Source organism: Sinocyclocheilus grahami, unplaced genomic scaffold, assembly GCF_001515645.1.
Source record: "Sinocyclocheilus grahami isolate Dianchi unplaced genomic scaffold, SAMN03320097.WGS_v1.1 scaffold31.1, whole genome shotgun sequence".
Lineage (NCBI taxonomy): Eukaryota > Metazoa > Chordata > Actinopteri > Cypriniformes > Cyprinidae > Sinocyclocheilus > Sinocyclocheilus grahami.
In genome coordinates this window covers 634,211-641,350 of record NW_015505210.1, presented here as the reverse complement: position 1 = coordinate 641,350, position 7,140 = coordinate 634,211, and positions in this window count along the sequence as shown.

Sequence of the window (7,140 nt, the reverse complement as noted above, 5' to 3'; positions counted from 1 at the left end):
CCCCCCCCCCCCCCCCTCCCAAACTCACATAATTTGTTAAGTTACTGTTGGCATGTTTAGCTGGCCAGATTCACATACACACAGAGAAATGTTTTGAAAATGCTACAGAGCCAAAGTTTACACTAGTGGTCAACCAATTTATTTTTTGCATAATATTTACTAAATTAGAAATTAAAAGTTTGTAAATGAATCAATATGAAAAAAATTGAACAGGATAAAAAAAACAATATTTAGTTTTTTTTTCTGCATAATTTATTTCTGTCTAATAATTTATTAGATAGAACTGTTACACTAAGACGGTGAACAGAGAAGACAGAGAACAGGAGCTCCTGCATATCAGCACTGTCAAAATAAAAGTCCTTCAGACAGACTTCTTACCGACCAACCAGAAAAACTCAAATCTCAGATTAGAAAAATTACACACTTCACCTTTAAAGAAAAGTGGCTAAAGAGCCACTTTGATGGCACATCATCACTCAGTCAGGTTTTAATGTTTGTGATTTTGCAATACTGAAAATGTATAATTGTTACAATGGTGCTGTATGCTAATGTAGATTAGATACAAGCCTTGTTTGCACAATCTTCAGTCTGTTCTGGCTGAATGCTCGATGATTGTTAACTTGTCAAAAAAAAAAATTCTGACAGGAAAGGTTAAATCTATGCAGTCTGTTTTTACAAAGCACTGACACCAAGATGCTTCCCGTGACATATATTAGCAAGCTTATCACTTACAACAATACTTGCTATCAGAGCACTTCAAAGTCAGGGAGCGCTGGGTATTCAAAACTTACCTAAATGAGGTAAGATCCACATATTATATACACGTCAAGCTTTATAATCTAAACTGGCCAAATGTTACATTTGTCAAAATAGCTAAATACCAAGCAGCTAAACTTAAAATAATTATAGACTATATCAATTAATCATTATTTGAAGTGACTTGTGCTAGTGGGTCAAAATAATGCTTAGCCTAATGGTTTAAATCATATAAAATATATGCGCCTCAGTTTATAATATTCTCAAAAAAAAGGGAAAACAGATAGAATCACAAAACATGTTCAGATGTTACTGTTCTCATCTTATTGAACACTGTATAAAGTACATTTGTAAAATACAGAACAAATGTATAAAATACAGCACAAATGCCAACATGACAAGTTTGTCATTATACCATTATAAACAATTAATCATTATATCTTTCATCATATTTTAAGCTTTTATCAAAATTGCACACTAGAATAAAGCATTGTAATCATCATATTAATGATGAGAAAACTCAGTGGACACAACCAGAGTTGAAGCTAGTTGAATTTCATTATAGTACAAAATAGCTAATTTGATTGTTTCCCCCCCAAATTCCTGAAATGTGTGTTCAACCAAAGATTATGAAGATGTATGTTTACACATGTAATTTTGCATTTGCTAAACTACAGAATGCTGTGGTGTGTGAAAACTCATTATGATTGTACGTTAAACTGTCTTTTTTTGTTCTTGTTTGAATGAAGCCAGAATGATTGATACTGAAAACAAAGAAAGGTAATATACCTCAACATCTTTTAGTACTTTGAATACTTTTAATTAGCAGAATCTGCAATTTGTTAGAAACTGTAATATAGGTCTACAGATTGTCTTACATGTCCAGTTTCAGGTTGAAGGATAATCAGACCATGTTTTATCACTATTTTCTGACCTGTTTTGACTCAATATGCACATTTTTCTAAAATACTGCATTTTGTAGCATGTAGACAGTAGTTTGCATGAGACACTATTATCAGAGCCGTCATTATTGATCAGTGTTTTCTTTTTTTTACCTCAGTGCAGAAGTTCTCCAAATATATTTCCAAAGATTTATTTTTTATTCATCTCAAAATCAGTCATTTATGCAATGTGTAATTCATTACTTGATTTTTTGTACATTAAGCAATAGGCTACCATTAATTAATCAAATACTCGATGAAGACAATTGTTGCTTGACTCATGATGCACTGCAAATAAAGTATTGTAACCTGGTCTTGATTCTCAATGTCAGAATTTTCTTGGAATGCATTACAGGAACATTTTTGCAAATTCTTTGTGTCTTTACCCAAATTTCTTCAACAATTTGTCATACAATTTGAAGTGATCTTCAACTAAGCCACTTGTACAATTTACAAAACAAAATCTGTTTACATTTTTACATTTTCATCCCTTTATCAAACACACCATGTAAACATTTACAGTGCAGGGTGGAAAATATATGTGATTTAATAAATTGTAGAGCCTCCATCTTTGGATTATTTTGGTCACATTACTCAACTTCTGTTGAGCTTCAACTGGCAGACAGATGGAATAATATTTTCCTGCAAAATGTCCCAATCACCTTGGGAATTCATTCGCCATCGATTATAGCAAGCTGTCCAGGCCCTGAGGCAGCAAAGCAGCCCCAGTGGCCCCTCCACTATATTTTACATTACAGTTGGGGCTGCGCTCCACTTCACTTTTTGCACTTCAGGCTACTCCATAGACCACAATGCATCACAATTGTGACATCACCACTGATCGCTTTTAATTTATCCCCACCCGCAAAACAACTCTATTATATATAAATGATTTTTAAAATATATATTTAAAACAGCCCAACCACACCTATATATATGCATGCTGCATCAAACAAATTCTTGAGGGAAAAAAAATTTAAATAATAAATCAACTCTATAGCAGATTCTAAATGTTCAAGGGCTTAGGACGATCCAATTCAGCCTATTGCAAGTGTTCCGCCATTAGTCTGCACTCGTTCAATGTAATCAATGATGCACATCCAATTCAATGAGACGGAGGGAAGTTAGTGAGGGAAGGGCATAAAAAATGAACTGGAACGTAGCCCTAGTCTAGGCCAGGCCAGTAGTTCCCAACCTGGATTCAACTCATCAGCTCATTAGTTGGCACTCCAAGACAGGGGTGTCAAACTCACTTCCTGCAGGGCCACAGCCATGCAGAGTTTAGCTTAAAGTGACCTTATTTTGCCATTTTTAAGGTTTCTAATTTTGTTTTGAGTCTCCTACAATAGGTTTACATGCATGCAAGGTCAAAAAATGCTTTCATTTTCTCAAAATATACATTCAATATCACCTAATCCTTTCCATGAGCCTACTCTGCTTTGATTGGTCAGATGGCCCAGTCTGTTGTGATTGGTCTACCGCATAGAGCGCGTGTAGGAAACGATACGCCATTGAGATTAGAGAAGCAGTCATCAGTAAAATGACGGGAACACAAAAAAGGATTGGGGATGTACTGCTGTGATGCAGTGGAATAAATGAATTTTAGCCACAGATTTTTTTGCAGCCTCAACTTTTGGAAGTGAAAATAAAACAAAATTACTTTCACAGGAAAGTACATGTTCAGGTCTATATACTTGTTCACATGAACAAGCTACAGTGTTTGAGGGTGGGTTAAGTTGTTTGCACCAGCCAATGTAGAACATTGTTTGGGAGACAATAACTTTAATTATCATTCACTTTCAGCTTTACAACTTTGCGTTTACATTCACATACAGCTATGTTACACACTGCATGAAAGGCAATATTGAAAATGGCATACTAGGGGCACTTTAAACCTTAATTAAACACACCCGATCCAGCTAATCAAGTCCTTCAGGGTTATTTGAAAGCAACAAGAATGTGTGTTTGAGCAGAATTGGAACTAAACTCTGTAGGACTGTGGAGTTTGACAACCCTGCTCCAAGACCTGAAATGGGTGTGTCAAAGGATACATGCAGAATGCACAGTGTTGAGGGTACTCTAGGAAACCACTGGTCTCGGCCATGTAGGTTTCTTGCAGTAATATGCAGTCTGTTTCTCTCTAGATTGACTTGGTCAGCAGTATAGGTGAGAGTGCAGCTCTAGGAGCTTCTGGAGCTGTGCTGTGGGGGGCTAGTGCTGATTACAAAGAAGGTAATTTTTTTTCTTAAAGGAACAGTTTTATTATATTTTTATTTTATTTTAATAACATACAGCAAGGGTGTCCAAACTCGGTCCTGGAGAACCACTGTCCTGCAGAGTTTAGCTTCAACTTGCCACAACACACCTGCCTGGAAGTTTCCAGTATGTCTTTTAGCCTGTTCAGGTGTGGTTAACTGGGGTTAGAGCTCAACTCTGCAGGACAGTATCTCTGTTTTTTAAGTCACGGTTGCGTCTATGGCTGTGCTGGTGAGTGTGACAATCGCACCACCGCTCATTTCCCCCAGCAAAGTTTCCCTCAGTTTAGGACAAGTTACATTTTGTATTTTTCCACTCTCATATATGTTGTGTGCATGCAGAGGTTAAAACAATGCTGCATTTGTTCAAAACACAGTTCCAAACCAAAAGACCTGTACCAACATTTTCACAACCCTAACAACTGGTCAAAAAAATCCATAATATGCAATGTTTTTGCTATCAAACCTGACACAACATGTCTTGAAACACCATATTTATTGTACACAAAAACAAGTGAAATGTGAAAGCTACAACTCATGGGACTGTCAGCAAATGACGATTTTAGTTTTGGCCTACACATAAATGTATAACATTACTTCAGAGGACTTTGAATATAGTGCATAAGTTGAATGGACCACTATTACAGTGCTATGTTGTATTTCTAAAGCTTAATAGACCCAATACTTGATTTATAGTAGAAAAAAATATATGTTTTTGGAATGACAAAAATTACAAACAGGCCTATATAATTTTTATATTAATTACATTATATTATTTTTATTATTATTACATTATATGAATGTATATATTATTATTATTACATTACAATATATTATTTTTAATGTTTCTTATTCCTTTCAGACCTCATGTGAAGCCTTGTCTGCATACCTGCCTGATACTTTAAACCCCTACATTGCCAATGTCACCTCTGTGGCCCAGCTCTGCAGCAAAAATCTCTGTCAAGGCAATGGACATTGTGTCCACAAAAACTACAACTCAGATGATTACCTCCACATAAGTTCAGAAAGCCATCAAATCAGTAGGAAAGATGGGAAAAGATGTGGTCACGGGGACCCCATCTCCAAGTGATCTCACTTGCTGGAAAAACAAATGTACTTGTCAGTGCTACGAAGACCGGAAGTGTACAGCTATGATACCCTCTTTCTAACAGAAAATGTTGTAGAATAAGCAAACAAATTCACTGTATTTAGAGAGAGAGTAATTGATTTACATTACTTCACTAAAAACTGAGTGAATATAATGTCTTCAAGTTATCTTGAAATTATACGTTTAAGCACATTTCAAATTTCTGACTTTCTTTCCTTGGTACATTTTAGTCTGCCTGGGGTTTGACATGAAGAGCTTCTTCTGAATGTTAACCTGCAGACCTCACATCAACATGTTCCCACACATGTGTAAACCATGTATTCCTGACAGCATGGCGAGACGCAGCTGCATTTCTCCTCTACTTCATCCCTTCAGGTAGACTTTTACCCAAGAGTCTGCAGATTTCAACCACTAGGAGTCGCTGATCTATGAATATTGAATCTTCAAGAGGAACGGTGCCTTATTCACCTTATTTTCCAATGCGGAAGTAAGCACATTTCTGTGAATGTGCGAGACTTCCGCTTCATTAGCCGCAGTACGGAAATAACGAGAAGAATAACAAAGTGCAATAAACGGTAAAATTGTTTGTGCTACAACCCAGTGTGTTTATAGTTAAGACAATACATTAAAAATAATGTGGTAAGACAAATCGTGCAGCAAAACGAGCTTCTGGAAGCAGACCCTTTACAGTTACAAATAGCCGCGCCCGCTCTTACGGCAAAGATCAAGTGAATATTTATATCTACTTACCGTGTCAATACACTTAATCCTCCGCTCCTTATTGAGTAAAGCTTTCTGACCTTTAGTCTTATTTAGTCTGAAATCGTCCAATAATTCGGATTTAACCGATTAAATTAAATTTGATTAGGCTAACTAATTTGAGTTTCTTTTCATCTGTAGCGTTTACCACACGCAGGTTTGATGACTGCGCTCGAGTAATAACGAAAGCTGATTGGCTTAAAAGTTCACCGTGGACCATGATTGGTTATTGATACGGAAATAGGTTAAATTTCATTTGAATTACCTTTAACTTTTTTTATATTTAAGAAACTTTTTATGATAATGTTTAAGTTATAAATATTCACAATTTTCACAATATTCAAATAAACAATATTTATATGATAACACATAAATATGCATAACATATAAACTCATATTGTATTGTTATTATTATTATTATTAGTTACATATACTTTACTGTAGATAGCAGTGTGGTTGCGTCACAGCATTACAGCTAGTCCGCTCATATAAGTTGTTTATTGATTCTGGGTTTTTTATTTATTTATTTTTTTTTTTTATCTGAGCTACCCAAAGATTTCTAAATTGTATTTTACAGAACAAATAAGTCTCTAAAGTCACTCAAATTTCTGCCCTAGTAGAATTCCCCGCCAAAAAATATGCCAAATGCATCTGTAATGTGTGTGCCATACAGTAAGATCACATGTATGTTTTCAGCTGAAACTGCAACATCAACATGATCAACAAAAGAGCCTGCAGTGACCGCCTGTGACAGGCATAGTGTTCTGACTGTGAAGGGGGGCTGATCCGTGCTTCTACAGGGTGACATGATGCAAATGTCCCTGGACAGACAAAAGACAGCTTTTACTATTGAGTAACCAAACAGAGACAGCAACAGTGACTCGACAAAATAAAGGAAAACATACAGCTAAAAGGAAGGGGTGAGAAAATGCAAGTCAGCTTTTGGGTAATGTGTGGGCATAAATTAACATGCAAATTATAACATACAAAATATATATTTTTATGCATTAAATGTGTGCAATAATGTATTTACTGCATAATGTAAGTCAAACTACCTATGATTCCTAGTAACTCATGATGGTAAATATGTGCGTGTGTGTGTATGTTGAATGGATACAATTTGAATGCATTCTTACAGTTGCTTGTTTGAGGATTTCGCCAAAAGATATGGTCATTTGCTGTTGATACAAATTTTCTCTGATGCCTGTGAATATATCAGTTCCTCAGGTCAAAGTGTGGGCTGTCATTGCTCTACCAAGGATTTGTAGGGTTTATGGCTCCCCTTTATGTTGACCTACTGACATAGATTCTGCACCCTGAC